The sequence below is a fragment of the Pempheris klunzingeri genome, chromosome 2 (genome assembly GCF_042242105.1).
Source record: "Pempheris klunzingeri isolate RE-2024b chromosome 2, fPemKlu1.hap1, whole genome shotgun sequence".
NCBI lineage: Eukaryota > Metazoa > Chordata > Actinopteri > Acropomatiformes > Pempheridae > Pempheris > Pempheris klunzingeri.
Window position 1 is genome coordinate 206,647 of NC_092013.1, and position 18,055 is coordinate 224,701.

An 18,055-nucleotide genomic window follows, 5' to 3' on the forward strand; every position below is an offset into this window, starting at 1 on the left:
GGGCGTTACTAGGGGTGTTACTAAAGGCGTTAGTCGGGGTGTTACTAGGGGTGTTGCTAAGGGTGTTAATAAGGGCATTACTAAGGGTGTTGCTAGGGGCGTTACTAGGGGTGTTACTAAAGGCGTTAGTCGGGGTGTTACTAGGGGTGTTGCTAAGGGTGTTAATAAGGGCATTACTAAGGGTGTTGCTAGGGGCGTTACTAGGGGTGTTACTAAGGGCGTTACTATGGGTGTTACTAGGGGTGTTACTAAGGGTGTTGCTAGGGGCGTTACTAGGGGTGTTGCTAAGGGTGTTACTAAGGGCATTACTAAGGGTGTTGCTAGGGGCATTACTAGGGGTGTTACTAAGGGCGTTAGTCGGGGTGTTACTAGGGGTGTTGCTAAGGGTGTTACTAAGGGCATTACTAAGGGTGTTGCTAGGGGCGTTACTAGGGGTGTTACTAAGGGCATTACTAAGGGTGTTGCTAGGGGCATTACTAGGGGTGTTACTATGGGCGTTACTATGGGTGTTACTAGGGGTGTTGCTAAGGGTGTTACTAAGGGTGTTACTAAAGGCGTTAGTAGGGGTGTTGCTAAGGGTGTTACTAAGGGCATTACTAAGGGTGTTGCTAGGGGCATTACTAGGGGTGTTACTAAGGGCGTTAGTCGGGGTGTTACTAGGGGTGTTGCTAAGGGTGTTACTAAGGGCATTACTAAGGGTGTTGCTAGGGGCGTTACTAGGGGTGTTACTAAGGGCATTACTAAGGGTGTTGCTAGGGGCATTACTAGGGGTGTTACTAAGGGCGTTAGTCGGGGTGTTACTAGGGGTGTTGCTAAGGGTGTTACTAAGGGCATTACTAAGGGTGTTGCTAGGGGCGTTACTAGGGGTGTTACTAAGGGCATTACTAAGGGTGTTGCTAGGGGCGTTACTAAGGGTGTTGCGAAGGGTGTTACTAAGGGCATTACTAAGGGTGTTGCTAGGGGCATTACTAAGGGTGTTACTAAAGGCATTAGTAGGGGTGTTACTAGGGGCGTTACTAAGGGTGTTGCTAGGGGCGTTACTAGGGGTGTTTCTAGGGGTGTTACTCAGGCCTGGCCTACTCGCTTGAGTGTTAAACTCAGTTTCATTACACTGACAGGACTGATCACTTTCCAGGTATTAGTCAGAACCCCCTTTGTTTCCATGGAAACGGATAAAGGGTTTTACTCTGAGAGCGAACTGACCCTCAACATGAACACACTGATGTCCAGTCACAGTGTTTCAGTGAACTTTACCATCATTATTGGCGACAGTGATGCTAACTCACCGCTTTCACCCTCTCTGCACAGTTTCCTACTACTGTTCTTTTGGGACAACAGTGACAGCACATTTGGTGACCGCCCCCCGGTGAAATGAAATATCCGCCCTTGGCAGCAGAATAAAATAGCTGAGTCCTGGCTGAGCGCCACGTTAACCAGCTGAAACTAAAGAATGCAACAGAGCCGCCGCCATCAGACCAGCTGAGTCTTTGACAGCTGCCACAGACCGGCTCCATCTCCGCTTGGCCGCCCGCCTGGTTGTGGTTATTAGGGTGAAAGTAAAGTTAGTGAAGAGTAACTTCAGTAGTAGTGCAGCACAGTAAAGACTGCTGAATATGTTTTTTCTATATGACAGAACATATTATTTCTGTATAACAGAACCTAATAATAATAATAATAAATTGTATTTATAATGCACTTTGCATTTGGAGGTACAAAATCTCAAAGTGCAACAATTAAAAAACAAGACATTTAAAAAGCAACAGCGTTTAGGAAAGCAGCCTAAAAAACAACATAAAAGCAGAGTGCTGTTTCCACATATTATTTCTGTATAGCAGAATATATTATTTCTGTATCATAGACCACTATGAATAGGCCATTCTGATAGCAGAAGCAATATAATAATTTTCAATTCAATTAAACTGTTTTTCAGTCAGTATTTTGTCTCTTTAGTATGAAGCCGTGTGTTGTAGCCAGGTGGAACTGATGTTGTGGATGTAATTGTTGCGGTGGGACTTGTAGTAGCAGTGAATGGCTGGTAAGGGCTCCTGTTGGCGAACCAAGGGGTCTCCTCCGTGAGCGGGTGGTGTTGAATAAGTGGTTAGTGCCGGCGGCGTGGAATGCTGAGCGGCGTTAACGGGGGATGTTGTTGTTCACTTTGAGTCTGGTATTTGAAGTCGGATAGTGTTGGTGCATTTGTCGTAGGGAGTAAAAACTGTTTAACTGTGTCTTTACCTGGCTGAGCTGGGCAGTGCTGATGGGACACGCTGATGAGATAGAGCCCATAGACTGGTGTGTGTGTGGGGGGGCAGTGTGTAGGTTGAGCGCCACAGTATTAAGCAGGATAACGGACAGCGAGCAGCGTCATTGTTGCAAAACGAACCCCAACCTGATGATTGAAGTCCCGCTTCACTCTGTCAGTCTGTGGGGAGCTGACAGAGCTCCAGCTCAGCTGCTGTTTACAGCAGGTCTGCTGAGCTGAAGCTGTCTGTTTACACTGACGGAGCAGAAACGGGGGGAGGACTTCCACACCGGGCTGACCGGAGGAGGAGAGTCGGACAAACAGGAACACGTCAGAAAAGACGCCAAAAACCTTCCTGAAGCAGCCTCAGATATGTTCTCTCAGCGAACCACGGCTACCTGGGTTATAAAGAACTTCTAAAGATGGAGAGATGTTTATGTGAGGAAGACGAGTGAGGAAGTCATACAAACTGGGTGTAATTAAAGCTTCTGCTCAACAAAAAATAAATCACATCTGGAATGTGACTCCATGTGAAAGGAGGGAGGAACATTCCTGGAGTGATGAAGACCAAGTGTGTGTGTGTGTGTGTGTTGTTTGTGTGTGGTGTTTGTGTTTGTGTGTGTGTGTGTGTGTGTGGTGTGTGTGTGTGTGTGTGTGTGTGTGTGTGTGTTGTTTGTGTGTGGTGTTTGTGTTTGTGTGTGTGTGTGTGTGTGTGGTGTGTGTGTGTGTTGTTTGTGTGTGGTGTTTGTGTGTTTGTGTGTGTGTGTGTGTGTGTGTTGTTTGTGTGTGGTGTTTGTGTTTGTGTGTGTGTGTGTGTGTGTGGTGTGTGTGTGTGTGTGTGTGTGTGTGTGTGTGTGTGGTGTGTGTGATTGTGTGTGTGTGTGTGTGTGTGTGTGTTTGCCACCACAGATGATGGACGGGCCCCTTGTGAAGGTCTGCTGCATGGTTACAGCCAGACCCCACAAAAACACACACACACACACTCACACACACACACACACACACACACACACACACACACACACACACACACACACACACACACACAGGCCCCTCACCACATGGGACCCTATAAATCACTTGCAGGTCAAGACTAATAATTTAAAACCAGATCTCAGCCAGCGTTTCTCCCTTAAAACACTCCACACACACACACACACACACACAAACACACACACCACACACACACACACACACACACACACACACACACACACACACACACACACACACACACACACACATGGTAGAGCTGGACATGAGGAATTGATTTTGCGCCCCCCCCCTCGGAGGGTGTGGTGTGTCAGTGTGTCTGGTCTCTCGGTAATCACTCTCCTCCAGTTCGCAGTAATTAGCCTCATTTCTGCCTCCACGGCCGCCTGGTTTTCACACCGGACCAGTTTATTTCCCATTTCACTGCCGCAGGACGCGTTGTTAGCATATTAGCATGTTAGCATGTTCCAGTTGGAATGGATCTAAAGTAAAAACTAGAACAGAAAGAGGATTCATTCTTTCTGCAGCAGAAAGCGCAGACTGGTCTTTACGTTTTACGCAGTGTTGCAGGTTGTTGACGGTATTAAAATACATAACACCAACAGTCCTCCTGTAACAGTAACAGTCCTCCTGTAACAGTAACAGAACTCATGTAACAGTAACAGTCCTCCTGTAACAGTAACAGAACTCATGTAACAGTAACAGTCCTCCTGTAACAGTAACAGAACTCATGTAACAGTAACAGTCCTCCTGTAACACTAACAGTCCTCCTGTAACAGTAACAGAACTCATGTAACAGTAACAGTCCTCCTGTAACGCTAACAGTCCTCCTGTAACGGTAACAGTCCTCCTGTAACACTAACAGTCCTCCTGTAACAGTAACAGTCCTCCTGTAACGCTAACAGTCCTCCTGTAACGGTAACAGTCCTCCTGTAACAGTAACAGTCCTCCTGTAACGGTAACAGTCCTCCTGTAACGGTAACAGTCCTCCTGTAACGGTAACAGTCCTCCTGTAACAGTAACAGTCCTCCTGTAACACTAACAGTCCTCCTGTAACAGTAACAGTCCTCCTGTAACGCTAACAGTCCTCCTGTAACGGTAACAGTCCTCCTGTAACGCTAACAGTCCTCCTGTAACGGTAACAGTCCTCCTGTAACGGTAACAGTCCTCCTGTAACGGTAACAGACCTCCTGTGACAGTAACAGTTCTCCTGTAACAGTAACAGTTCTCCTGTGACAGTAACAGTCCTCCTGTAACAGTAACAGTTCTCCTGTAACAGTAACAGTCCTCCTGTAACGGTAACAGTCCTCCTGTAACAGTAACAGTCCTCCTGTAACACCAACAGTCCTCCTGTAACAGTAACAGTCCTCCTGTAACACTAACAGTCCTCCTGTAACAGTAACAGTCCTCCTGTAACACCAACAGACCTCCTGTAACAGTAACAGTCCTCCTGTAACAGCAACAGTCCTCCTGTAACAGTAACAGTCCTCCTGTAACGGTAACAGTCCTCCTGTAACACTAACAGTCCTCCTGTAACACCAACAGTCCTCCTGTAACAGTAACAGTCCTCCTGTAACACTAACAGTCCTCCTGTAACAGTAACAGTCCTCCTGTAACACTAACAGTCCTCCTGTAACGGTAACAGTCCTCCTGTAACAGTAACAGTCCTCCTGTAACACCAACAGTCCTCCTGTAACAGTAACAGAACTCATATAACACTAACAGTCCTCCTGTAACACTAACAGTCCTCCTGTAACACTAACAGTCCTCCTGTAACAGTCACAGTCCTCCTGTAACAGTAACAGTCCTCCTGTAACAGTAACAGTCCTCCTGTAACACCAACAGTCCTCCTGTAACAGTAACAGAACTCATATAACACTAACAGTCCTCCTGTAACACTAACAGTCCTCCTGTAACACTAACAGTCCTCCTGTAACAGTCACAGTCCTCCTGTAACAGTCACAGTCCTCCTGTAACAGTAACAGTCCTCCTGTAACAGTCACAGTCCTCCTGTAACACTAACAGTCCTCCTGTAACAGTAACAGTTCTCCTGTGACAGTAACAGTCCTCCTGTAACAGTCACAGTCCTCCTGTAACAGTAACAGAACTCATATAACACTAACAGTCCTCCTGTAACAGTCACAGTCCTCCTGTAACACTAACAGTCCTCCTGTAACACTAACAGTCCTCCTGTAACACCAACAGTCCTCCTGTAACACTAACAGTCCTCCTGTAACACCAACAGTCCTCCTGTAACAGTCACAGTCCTCCTGTAACACTAACAGTCCTCCTGTAACACTAACAGTCCTCCTGTAACAGTAACAGAACTCATATAACACTAACAGTCCCCTGTAACAGTAACAGAACTCATGTAACAGTGTGTGTGTGTGTGTGTGAACCTGTGTGTGTGTGTATTTGATACCTCTCTGTAGGGAGTGAGGCCAGTGGGTTCATTCTAGCAGTGAAAAGCAAAAACACACACACACACTCCAGCTGATGTTTGGACTACAACAAAGATGGTGGACACGTAATATGTAACGGATAACCATTTAGTTTGAAGCGTCCATCTTTAATGACTAAATCTTTTCCCTCCAGAGTCTCAGTGTAACCTGATGTCCTCAAACACATCATCACACCTGTTTAACCTCTGCAGCTGAAGCTGATGTTTACTCCAACCAGCCTGGAGAAGCTCAGATTTTTGGCTCTCCTGTGATTTAAATGACTGAGGAGGGACGAGACAAGAGCCCTTCAAAATAAAACAGGACACACATACATACATAACCAGGGAACACGAGAACCAAACTAACAGGCTTGATGCAGGTGAACCGTTGTTCTCCTGGAAAGTGGACGAGATCAGACGGCAGCAGCAGAGTGGTAGAGTGAGGCCGGCCGGTTTGGCTTCATAAAGATGCTACTGTGAACATGTTAGCACACAGCTGCACCCCTCAGGAGGGTCTCCGGGCCCTGACGCCAGTCTGACCTGGTGGCCAAACCGTGTAACTACAACAATGGCGTCCATCAGGTGACACTGTTGGGCCCAAAAAGACTTTTTCTCACAGACTCTTATTGTGAAAGAAACACCCGTAAATCAGAGGGTAAACGACCCATTTCACCATCACTTTGATTCATTCAGTCGGAAAACATCTAACCCTAAACCAAGTCTAGAAGAGCCACACAATTAAATCATTTTATCCCATTCAAGTTAGCTCAGATCTAACAGGAAGTTAGCTCAGATCTAACAGGAAGTTAGCTCAGATCTAACAGGAAGTTAGCACAGATCTAACAGGAAGTTAGCACAGATCTAGCAAGAAGTTAGCTCAGCAGGCCCGGACGCTAGTCCTCCAGGCTCTTTGGGTCCAACAATGAGGAAGATCCGGATACTTTTATACCCGGAAGTGGAAGCTTTTTGGCTTCATGCTCCACTGAGCAGCTTTCAGAGGAATGAAGGTGGCCTTGAGAGCTGAGCCCACGACTCTGTAGAAGTCTATTATTTACACACCCTGTCTGTGCAGAGACGTCCTACGCTGCAGTTGGGAGGCTTCTCTAAAGAAAGTGTGGATTTTCTACTTTATATTCCTCATGCAGCAGAAACCTGATATCTGAGAGGAGGACAGAGCAGATGAGGCCCAGCAGGCAGAGCTTCGACCCGACGAGCCGCCCGGCCGCTCGGGTTTGGAAAATGTGCCTCAAAGCCTGAACGGCTGCCAGGACTGTGGGGGTCCTGAGATCTGAACGTATGGACGCATTAAACCATGTGCCACATGTCAGAGGACAGAAACCTAAAACTCTCCTCACATATCCATACTTTACTGCACCGCGGTGGTGCTGCAGCTGTTCAGGCCACTTGGAAGACGAGTGTGATGATTTATTCCGGAAATAAAAACGTGCAGCTTCGTTCTTTGGGGACGAAGGCTTTCCGCCTTTGTTTTCTCCTGAGGGCAGCGCTCAGCCAGCCTGGACTGTCACCCAAGTGTGAAAGGGAAATTCTTGTTCTGCCTCCAGAGACCACGAACATTTTAAATGATGGGCCGTCCCAGCTCAGACCTGAGGAGGATCAGTTGGGATTCGTTGTCCTCAGTGAAGCTTCTCTGAACCTGAAGCTTCACTTCCTGACGTCTCTGAGTTGTTTGGGTAAAGTGAAGCTGCTCTGACAAACCGTGAACGACGTCATCGCCTATCAGCGGTAAACACAGGAGACGCTCCAGGGCTCAAACAGGGGCACACACCACATGCTGGGAGATGATAACACACACACACACACTGTATATACAAAGGCCACAAAGAGGCATCCAGATATTTTTACTCTTGTTGGTTCACACTTTGGGTTGATTGGGTTAAAATGTCTTATATTTAAGTATTAGCCAGTGTGTGTGGCCAGTAAACCAGTATTCTAGAAAATGAGGCTCTGGATCGGCAGTTCTTACAGTTTACAACGTCGTGACAGTGCAGGTTATAAGTTAAGTAGTTCAGTCACACTAATGCACTGGCTGGAGAAACCATAGCAACAGGGACGCAGTCAGAGCCTCCTTCAGGTCCTCATCCTGAACACCACAGGAGACTGTGACACACAGGCGGCAGGAAGTAGACTGATCCCCTCTGAACTCACTGACACTTTGGATCACATGATCACTCTGATCACATCCTTCAACAGTTTACATTATTGATCGCCGCTCAGCGAGCCTGTGATCTGGAGCTTTTGTCGGCCATCTTGAAAAACTTGGCACGAGTGATCATCTCATGTTCAGCTCGCTGCCTCAGCAACGCTACACATGGTCGATCGATTGTTCATGAAAATCCTCATATTGATTTGGGGACGGTGACGTAGCTGGTTTGCTGCTACTGTTGTTAAACATGCTGGGAAATTATATTTGCTGTCTGTCAACCGTATGCAGTGTTATTTATGTTGAATACTGGTGGCATGATGCTAGCTTGGTGGCTATGTATTGTTTTACATTTTATTTTACATGCTTTACATATTTTACATGTTTTACATTTATCTGCAGTTGTTGGAGGAGCCCCACTGTAATTAGTGCACATGAAAAATGAAGAACTTGGACTTGAACTTGATTTGTATGTATTTCATTTCAGTTCATACATTTTTTCAAAGTGAATCAGCCAATTCCAACAGTTTTAGTACCTACCAGCCTTGCCTTATTATTTTATTATTCGTTCCTTTGTCATAGTGGGGTAAAACGAATGGAAACCAGAGTAATTTATTTTAAGAATAAATGAACACATGTAGTCAACACTAGCAGCTCTGGTCATTTCCTCTACGGTGTGAAATGAATGTGTGAGATAGATTTATTACAGCAGTAACAGCGTGCTGAGGTACACCGGTGGGGCTGGTTCAGCTCTGTTGGACCCACTATCACAGATACAGCGGCTACCAAAGTAGATCCACGTTTCTGTAAAGTTCTCTGTAAATCAGGGCACATAAAACGCTGCCTCCTGGTTCTCACTGGGCTTTGTGTTAAGTTCCCTGGAAAGTTTAACCGAAAACTCTAAAACTGAGAAGAATTACAGTAAAGTAAAGCAGTCAGATATGAAAATATAAATAACTACAGCAGGCAGTCTGACAGGGACACACTAAAAATATGCTAAAATGCTAAAATAATGACGGAGGTGAAGGTTTGGTCCTGCTGGCCTGTAGTTTATAATGTAGTTAAATGTTTTAGGGGGGTCAGAGAGGCCGAGTGACGGGGCTGAGCTCTGTGTTATTAGACCGGACCCCCGGGGACGGATGGTGATTTACTGGACAGGCTGTCAGGTCGTTAACAGGCTGTGTTAAAGAAATATTTTCTCTCTCTGGGCAGAGACAGCAGCTCACACAAGACTAAAGCTGAAGAAAAATCTGATTGTGGGGGAAGAGCTCACATCTCTTCAGTAAAAACTTAACTTAACCCATAAGAACAATATGGGGGATATGAAACAGGTTTTAATCAGGCAGACCACCATTTTGGAAATGGTCACAGGGTCACATGACTGCAGCAGGAAGTTCAGTAGCCGTCACTGAGGGACTTTGGGAGTTAAAGTCAAGGATAAAGCTGTAAAGGGACATTTCCAGAATATTTAAAAAGTCTCTGACACTGATGTCTCAGAGGGTTCTTATGAGTTAAGGGAACTCTTATATACATGTTCTCATTCACAGTTCTACAGTAGTAGTAGTATTAGTAGTAGCAGTACTGTCTGATCCACCTTATATACAGTCACACTCTTCAGTCCTGGGGGTTCAACCTGGGGGTCGGGCCCACCCAGGGGCCCCCAGATCAGTCTGAAGGGTCAGAAGAAGAAACACAGCTCTGATACACATTCATATGAATCATTTGGCCTCTTTACTCTCTATGAAAGCTGATTTAACGTCCACACGTGGAGGTGGACGGCGTTGGACGGATCGGACAGCAGGCTGTGACCCTGGAGGTCCATGTGCTGTGTGAAACTTACGTTTAGTGGGTAACGTTCGTATTTGAACCCAAAACGTAATCTGCAGCAGCCTCAGGACTTTACCCCTGTTTGGATGTAAGACGGTCGGGGGCTCCAGTATTTGATGAACTGGGAATGAGATCCACCAATGGGGGGCACAGAGTTGTATTTCATGTCCTGGCAATCAGGACCTTCTGGGACTCGGACGGTCGTGTAAATGAAACACTGAGATGTTTGGAGGTGAGATTTCTCTGGTACATCTGAAACGTGACCAGGAGCCGCCCAGTCGATAACCACCACTGGAAAACAGCACTTTGGTTAAAGGTTCACACAACGAGATTTCAGGCCAGCAAACGTGTTTCACTGTAGAATAAAAGCTCTCTGATTCAGCTGCTTACAGAGTTAATTAGCTTTCACACTGAAACAACAGCCCTCAGTTTCCTCATCTTTACCTGCTGGTGGAGGTCAATGGTGGTACGGCAGTCAGCCCCCCCTGCTATGATGGGATCCTAAATGGAGAGCTCACTCTGAGGACTTTTACTGCTTTCTGGCTTTATTGGGCAGCACAGGAAACTGTTCAGGACCTCTGAGTTACAATCCCACATTGAGCCGAGCGCCTGCTCAGGAAACCCCAATGTTTCTTGTTCTGTTCCTCAGCCTGATGGTAGTGTAGTGTGGTGTGGTGTAGTGTAGTGTGGTGTAGTGTGGTGTGGTGTAGTGTGATGTGGTGTGGTGTGATGTGGTGTGATGTAGTGTGATGTGGTGTAGTGTGATGTGGTGTGATGTAGTGTGATGTGGTGTGGTGTAGTGTGGTGTGGTGTGATGTGGTGTAGTGTGATGTGATGTAGTGTGGTGTGATGTAGTGTGGTGTGGTGTAGTGTGATGTGGTGTAGTGTGATGTAGTATGGTGTGGTGTAGTGTGATGTGGTGTAGTGTGATGTGGTGTAGTGTGATGTGGTGTAGTGTGATGTAGTGTAGTGTGATGTGGTGTGATGTAGTGTAGTGTGATGTGGTGTAGTGTGGTGTGGTGTAGTGTGATGTGGTGTAGTGTGGTGTAGTGTGATGTGGTGTGATGTGGTGTAGTGTGATGTAGTGTGATGTGGTGTGATGTGGTGTAGTGTGATGTGGTGTGATGTAGTGTAGTGTGATGTGGTGTAGTGTGGTGTAGTGTGATGTAGTGTAGTGTGATGTGGTGTAGTGTGATGTGGTGTAGTGTGGTGTAGTGTGATGTGGTGTGATGTGGTGTAGTGTGATGTGGTGTGATGTAGTGTAGTGTGATGTGGTGTAGTGTGATGTAGTGTGGTGTGGTGTGATGTGGTGTGATGTGGTGTGGTGTGGTGTGGTGTGGTGTGGTGTGGTGTGGTGTAGTGTGATGTAGTGTAGTGTGATGTGGTGTGATGTAGTGTAGTGTGATGTGGTGTAGTGTGATGTAGTGTGATGTAGTGTAGTGTGATGTGGTGTAGTGTGGTGTAGTGTGATGTGGTGTGATGTGGTGTAGTGTGATGTGGTGTAGTGTGGTGTAGTGTGATGTGGTGTGATGTGGTGTAGTGTGATGTGGTGTGGTGTGATGTAGTGTGGTGTGGTGTAGTGTGGTGTAGTGTGATGTGGTGTGATGTGGTGTAGTGTGATGTGGTGTGGTGTGATGTAGTGTGGTGTGGTGTGATGTGGTGTGATGTGGTGTGGTGTGGTGTGGTGTGGTGTGGTGTGGTGTGGTGTAGTGTGATGTGGTGTAGTGTGGTGTAGTGTGATGTGGTGTGATGTGGTGTAGTGTGATGTGGTGTGATGTGGTGTAGTGTGATGTGGTGTAGTGTGGTGTAGTGTGATGTGGTGTGATGTGGTGTAGTGTGATGTGGTGTGGTGTGATGTAGTGTGGTGTGGTGTGATGTGGTGTGATGTGGTGTGGTGTGGTGTGGTGTGGTGTGGTGTGGTGTGGTGTGGTGTAGTGTGGTGTGGTGTGGTGTAGTGTAGTGTGATGTGGTGTAGTGTGGTGTAGTGTGATGTGGTGTGATGTGGTGTAGTGTGATGTGGTGTAGTGTGATGTGGTGTGATGTAGTGTGGTGTGGTGTAGTGTGGTGTGGTGTGATGTGGTGTGGTGTAGTGTGATGTGGTGTAGTGTGATGTGGTGTGATGTAGTGTAGTGTGATGTGGTGTAGTGTGATGTAGTGTAGTGTGATGTGGTGTAGTGTGATGTAGTGTAGTGTGATGTGGTGTGATGTAGTGTGGTGTGGTGTGGTGTGATGTAGTGTAGTGTGATGTGGTGTAGTGTGATGTAGTGTAGTGTGATGTGGTGTAGTGTGATGTGGTGTAGTGTGATGTAGTGTAGTGTGATGTGGTGTAGTGTGATGTGGTGTAGTGTGATGTGGTGTGATGTAGTGTGGTGTGGTGTAGTGTGGTGTAGTGTGATGTGGTGTGATGTGGTGTAGTGTGATGTGGTGTAGTGTGATGTAGTGTGATGTGGTGTGATGTGGTGTGGTGTGGTGTGGTGTGGTGTGGTGTGGTGTGGTGTGGTGTGGTGTGGTGTGTGGGGTCAGTCCACCCAAACCTCAGAGACGAGTTTCTGAGTCGACTTGTCTGTTCCACATCAGTTTAAATCCAGGGAAACGTACTGGAAACACTGGAAACAAAGAGGCTGATGTGCAACTATGCCATCAAAAGTCATGCATTTACAAGAAAAGAGCTTTTGGGGAAGAGGGTCAGCTGATCCTGACTTGTGTTGATGTTTTCTCTGGCTGCTCCCTGTTTGTCTGAACTGAACTCAGTGAGGAGTTCATGGGAAACAGAGAGGAGGAGGAGGAAGGGGGGGGGGGGGGGGGGAAGAGGAGGAGGAGGGAGAGGAAGAGAGAGAGGAAGAGGAGGAAGAGGAGGAGGGAGAGAGAATGAGAGAGAGAGAAAGGAGGAGGAGAAGGGGAGGGAGAGAGAGATGGAGGAAGAGAGACAGGAGGAGGCTGTCACTTCACTGTAGAAACACTAAAGGTCCAGTTTGTCCACTCTGGGCTCAGACCTCAGATGGTTCCTAATGTTTCTCAGGAGAACTTCAGATGGTTCCTGATGTTCCTCAGGAGAACCTCAGATGGTTCCACAGGAGGACCTCAGATGGTTCCTGGTGCTCCTCAGAAGGACCTCAGATGATTCCTGATGTTTCTCAGGAGAACCTCAGATGGTTCCAGATGTTCCTCAGGAGAACCTCAGATGGTTCCTGATGTTTCTCAGGAGAACCTCAGATAGTTCCTGATGTTTCTCAGGAGAACCTCAGATGGTTCCTGATGTTTCTCAGGAGAACCTCAAATGGTTCCAGATGTTCCTCAGGAGAACCTCAGATGGTTCCTCAGGAGGACCTCAGATGGTTCCTGATGTTTCTCAGGAGAACCTCAGATGGTTCCTGATGTTTCTCAGGAGAACCTCAAATGGTTCCAGATGTTCCTCAGGAGAACCTCAGATGGTTCCTCAGGAGGACCTCAGATGGTTCCTGATGTTTCTCAGGAGAACCTCAGATGGTTCCTGATGTTCCTCAGGAGAACCTCAGATGGTTCCTCAGGAGGACCTCAGGTGGTTCCTGGTGCTCCTCAGGAGGACCTCAGATGGTTCCTGATGTTCCTCAGGAGGACCTCAGATGGTTCCACAGGAGGACCTCAGATGGTTCCTGGTGCTCCTCAGGAGGACCTCAGATGGTTCCTGATGTTTCTCAGGAGAACCTCAAATGGTTCCAGATGTTCCTCAGGAGAACCTCAGATGGTTCCTGATGTTTCTCAGGAGAACCTCAGATGGTTCCTGATGTTCCTCAGGAGAACCTCAGATGGTTCCTCAGGAGAACCTCAGATGGTTCCTCAGGAGGACCTCAGATGGTTCCTGGTGCTCCTCAGGAGGACCTACCGCTCTGAGACCCCTCAGCTGGTCTGGGATCAGTCACACCTGGACAGGCAGCTTCTCTGCTCCACAGGTACCATATTTCTTAGATGTGGTTTGAACATTAAAGTGTAGATGTGCTCTGGCAGGACCTCCACAGAGAGCTGTGACCTTGGTGAAGAGCAGATGTTGTACATGCCCGTCTGTCTGTATGTTCTAGTCTTCTAACCGTGTTACCTGTTACCTGCTGAGGGAACACGTGTTCCAGCGTGTATTTTCGTGCTGATGTTCCTGAATCTGCTCCGTCCTGCTCCAGTCCACTCAAACCTGCAGCAGCTTCTCTGTTTGCTGCCTCTCATGAAGTCAAACTCTTTATTCATTTCTCTCTCTGTTATTCTCAGTCATGGCAACAGCAGACAGAACTTCTCTCTCCAGCAAAAGCTCAAAATGAACTCGTGAGAAGTTTAACTTCCTCTGTCGTTGCTCCTTGTTGTTTTTAGGTAAGTGTTGCTTTATTACTTTGGACACTGGGCGGCGGTACACAGCTGTGTGAGAGGTCAGAGGTGACAGGAAGAGGAAACCCTGGGTCTGCGCTCTCCTCACCTGGGTAGCCATGGCAACAGGCAACGAAAACTGGAAAACTAACAGGACTACGAGGCACAACCAAAACACACACACGACGACACACACATGACAACACACGACGACACACACATGACAACACACAACGACACACACACGACGACACACACACGACAACACACACATGACAGCACACACGACAACACACACACGACGACACACGGCGACACACATGACAACACACACGACGACACACATATGACAACACACATGACAACACACACGACGACACACACATAACAACACACAACAACATACAACGACACACATGACGACACACATATGACAACACACATGACAACACACAACGACACACATGACAACACACACGACGACACACATATGACAACACACACGACGACACACATATGACAACACACAACGACACACATGACAACACACACGACAACACACATATGACAACACACAACGACACACATGACAACACACACGAAGACACACATATGACAACACACAACGACACACATGACAACACACACGACGACACACATATGACAACACACATGACAACACACAACGACACATGACAACACACATGACAACACACACGACGACACACATATGACAACACACACGACAACACACACGACGACACACATATGACAACACACATGACAACACACACGACGACACACATATGACAACACACACGACGACACACACATGACAACACACACGACGACACACATATGACAACACACATGACAACACACACGACGACACACATATGACAACACACATGACAACACACACGACAACACACACACGACGACACACGGCGACACACATGACAACACACACGACGACACACATATGACAACACACATGACAACACACACGACGACACACACATAACAACACACAACAACATACAACGACACACATGACGACACACATATGACAACACACATGACAACACACAACGACACACATGACAACACACACGACGACACACATATGACAACACACACGACGACACACATATGACAACACACAACGACACACATGACAACACACACGACAACACACATATGACAACACACAACGACACACATGACAACACACACGAAGACACACATATGACAACACACAACGACACACATGACAACACACACGACGACACACATATGACAACACACAACGACACACATGACAACACACACGACGACACACATATGACAACACACATGACAACACACAACGACACATGACAACACACATGACAACACACACGACGACACACATATGACAACACACATGACAACACACACGACGACACACATATGACAACACACATGACAACACACACGACGACACACATATGACAACACACACGACGACACACACATGACAACACACACGACGACACACATATGACAACACACATGACAACACACACGACGACACACATATGACAACACACATGACAACACACACGACGACACACATATGACAACACACATGACAACACACACGACGACACACATATGACAACACACATGACAACACACACGACGACACACATATGACAACACACATGACAACACACACGACGACACACATGACGACACACACATGACGACACCCATTACGACACACACAACGACACACACAACGACACACATGACGACACACACATGACAACACACAACGACAACACACACGACGACACACATATGACAACACACATGACAACACACACAACGACACACATGACAACACACACGACGACACACATATGACAACACACATGACAACACACACGACGACACACACATGACAACACACACGACGACACACATATGACAACACACATGACAACACACACGACGACACACATATGACAACACACATGACAACACACACGACGACACACATATGACAACACACATGACAACACACACGACGACACACATATGACAACACACATGACAACACACACGACGACACACATGACGACACACACATGACGACACCCATTACGACACACACAACGACACACACAACGACACACATGACGACACACACATGACAACACACAACGACAACACACACGACGACACACATATGACAACACACATGACAACACAATATGACAACACACATGACAACACACACAACGACACACATGACAACACACACGACGACACACATATGACAACACACATGACAACACACATGACAACACATGACGACACACATATGACAACACACATGACGACACACATGACGACACACATGACGACACACACATGACAACACACACGACGACACACATATGACAACACACATGACAACACACACGACGACACACATATGACAACACACACGACGACACACACGACGACACACATGACGACACACATATGACAACACACATGACAACACACACGACGACACACATATGACAACACACACGACGACACACACGACGACACACATGACGACACACACGACACACACACGACGACACACACGACAACACACACAACGACACCCATTACGACACACACGACAACACACACAACGACACACACACAACGACACCCATGACGACACACACGACGACACACACGACAACACACACAACGACACACACGACACACACACGACGACACACACGACAACACACACAACGACACCCATTACGACACACACGACAACACACACAACGACACACACACAACGACACACACGACAACACACACAACGACACACATGACAACACACACGACGACACACATATGACAACACACAACGACACACACGACACACACACAACGACACCCATTACGACACACACGACAACACACACAACGACACACACACAACGACACCCATTACGACACACACGACGACACACATATGACAACACACATGACAACACACAACGACACACATGACAACACACACAACGACACACATATGACAACACACATGACGACACACATATGACAACACACATACGACAACACACATGACGACACACACGACGACATGCATGACGACACACACATGACAACACACACACGACGACACACACATGACGACACACATGACGACACACACATCACATGTAAACAGGAGGAAACAAACACACGAGTCAGACACGTCTCATAAAAACACAGCCTGCAGCTCACAGGACGTTCAGAGAGGCTCAGCAGCGCCCCCCCCGGATGTGACCATGCCAGCAGACCTCAGGAACTTCACACAGTCACTACGGAAACTACCCTTCATGTTTCCACGGCAACGACAGACAGCACAACATGTGGAAGTGCTTAGATAAAGTTGATCCAAACACCATCAGTCAGAGGGGCAACAGTTTAGACCCCCCCCAGGAGCCTCATAGCAGCCCCCATCACCCCAGACCTCCGTCCATATCCTGGACCAAAGAATCTGAGGCACCAAACTCCCAGAATTCAGCAAGAAAAACACCAAACTCCCAGAATTCAGCAGGAAAAACACCAAACTCCCAGAATTCAGCACAAAAAACACCAAACTCCCAGAATTCAGCAGGAAAAACGAAGCCCAACGGCGGTAAAAGCTGTAAACTCACCTGAGTGGACGAAGAGACGCTCAGTCCCAGCTGTCAGTGCGAGTCCTCCACAGCAGACACAGAGTCATGTCCGACACCCCCGGGGAGCTCTGAGTGTGTGTGTGCGTGTGTGTCGGTGGGTTTGGCAGCTGCCTGCTCGGCCCTGATAGCGCTCAGTGCTGCAGCTCCAACGTCAGAGAGGCTGAAACACCACAGAGCCTGAGCTCCCCTCCTGTTTCTCGCCCTCTCTCTCTCCCTCCCTCTCCCCCTCTCTCTCTCCTCTTCCTCCCTCCCCGAGGTCCCCAGCTGTGCCTCCCCCCTCCTCCTTGAGTTTCTCTCCTCCTCTTTCAGCACTTCCCCCT

The 18,055-nt window shown here is 47.5% G+C and overlaps 1 protein-coding gene across 4 annotated transcripts in view; it reads right to left on the minus strand.

The window, feature by feature from the left end:
• The window catches only part of ripor3 (RIPOR family member 3), a 37,608-nt gene extending 19,763 nt beyond the window's left edge, over nt 1–17,845 (minus strand). For all 4 annotated transcript variants that reach the window (XM_070843716.1, XM_070843708.1, XM_070843699.1 and 1 more), the window contains exon 1: nt 17,715–17,845. The gene's annotated coding sequence lies outside the window, so the exon portion shown is untranslated. The remainder of the gene's footprint in view (nt 1–17,714) is intronic.
• Nucleotides 17,846–18,055: the final 210 nt, after the last annotated feature.